A 2,251-nucleotide genomic window follows, 5' to 3' on the forward strand; every position below is an offset into this window, starting at 1 on the left:
TATATATATATATATATATATATCTATATATATATAGATATATATATATATATACAGCCAGCCTTATGTGAAGCAGTTTGTTCAAATTCAGAGAAACTGTCAGCGGCATGATAGCTGGTGGGATTACTTTCCAATATGGCAGTGGATAATCGAAAGAATCGAAATAAATGAATAATAAGAATAGATTTGATGAAACTTAAGAATAAAGCTCCAATTTCCTTGTAAACATCTTTTTAAAAAATCATATTTGCGGCAAAAGAAAAAATTATTTCTTAGGACAGCTGCCCTAACCCTAACCCTCTGCCCTGTAGCTGTGGCATACAAAGACATCTGCAGGTCTTCACAGGAGTCAGAGTTTGGATATAACGACAAATCATGGAGCTTGGAGTGTTCTGGAAATGCCTAGATTTTAAGACAGAATAAAAAGAAAAGAAGGTCTTGGGTGTGCAGACATCCTGCATTGGCGCGTACCTGGATTATAAGGCGGGAACTCTGGTTTTTTACAATGTCTCTGAAAATATGACCCTGCTCCACAGAGAACACGCCACATTGTCTCACCCCCTTTATGCTGGTATTGGGCTAAAGACAGACGCTTACTACACTAGATGTTATGGAGAGATGATGAAGCTTCCATGCTCAGGAATGACTCCACGACACGTAAACATCTAAACTTTTAAAATGTTTTAGTAGAGCATTGTGTCCTGTTGGACATTTGTTAGACTTTTACTCAGCAGAAAGAGTAATGTTGATGTTAACTGTTCCTCTGATGCGTTCAGTGGCTTTATCTGTGTTGTAGCCGTTTTTCCAGTTTTGCATAAAGTTGCCTTTCTCGTCTAATATTTTAGTGGTGTTGCTTTTCTCCTTCAACCGTTTTCTAAAGTTTATATAAATTAAATATATTTGAATAAAGCACTTCAAAGCCAAACACCAGTCAATTTTCTTTTAATTCATATTTGCCAGAAAATATCAGGAATCAATCCTGAAATGTGCTTTTTGACAGATTTGTTTTGCTTTTTTTTTAATAAGGATGCAATTCATGACCAATTGCACAAACAGTTCTCTTTTAAACCAGAGGGTGGCAGCAGTGACACCATAATGTAGAATGTTCAATTTTGACATTTTTTTAAGCATGTTTACCATAAACTGACCATAAAAAAGCAGTTTTGTATATTCACAAAAATCAACTACAAATAAAAGGGACTAATGGTGCATTCAGACCAGGCACAGTGGCAAACACTTTGTATTCACATAATTTGTATAGAAACCTGTTATGATAAAGAAATTGAAGGTAAAGGCCTTTCAGATTGAATTAGTGCCTAGGCTTCATGTGAATGTAAACATGATTACGAAAAAGTTTCAGTTTTAATTGTATGTGGAGTTTTCTAAGCCGTGGCTTTTGAAAGAAATCCTATTTCTGGATGAGACTCCACTGCTTTCATGCTCTACTGGAGCATTCATTATGACCAAAGGAAACACCAAAGCAACTCCTGAATAACATCAACATTGATGAACTCCCTCATTGATATTTTACACACTGTGTACATAAATGTACATTCTATAAAAGACTGGCACAACTATTATTATCTAAAATTATTGTATTTACTGCAAAGATACAGTAGCAACAGTTTAAAAGCTCCAAGTGCCTCTGTATAAGCAAGAACAGAGTTTGTATTTTCTAATCTTTGACTTCATTTAACTGGAGTTGCAATACTTTAACAGCATGAATCATCAAGTTTTATATTTTAAGATATATATACTGTTTAACTGATTTTTAGCAACGTAGCTATAAAAAAAATTAAACATTCATTAGCATCTTAAAGCGGCACAGATTTATTTATCATAAGAAGAAATATTAAAGGTATAAACATTATTAGATTTATTCTGCTGTCTGCTTCTGAGTTCCTTGAACTCCTGAAATGCTTACATCTCACACAACATGTCACAGTACCTACACACACACACACACACACACATACTCATTCTGCCATCGCAATGTGGACCATGTGTTGACTCCCAGTGACTTCCATTGATTTTTAGGTCATTTTCAACCCTTTCAATGCCCTAACCCTAAAACTAACCCTAAACATAACCATTACCAATGCATACCTCACTCTAACCAAATGACACATTAGCCCTAAACCTAAAAATTAGCAAAGTAGCATGTTAGGACCGACCAAAATGTCCTCACTCTGCAACAACTGGCCCTCAGTTTGATGGTGAAATTGGAAAAATGGTCCTCACTCTAAGGGCT

This window comes from Cyprinodon variegatus, unplaced genomic scaffold, assembly GCF_000732505.1.
Source record: "Cyprinodon variegatus isolate N-32 unplaced genomic scaffold, C_variegatus-1.0 Scaffold1064, whole genome shotgun sequence".
NCBI classification, from domain to species: Eukaryota; Metazoa; Chordata; class Actinopteri; order Cyprinodontiformes; family Cyprinodontidae; genus Cyprinodon; species Cyprinodon variegatus.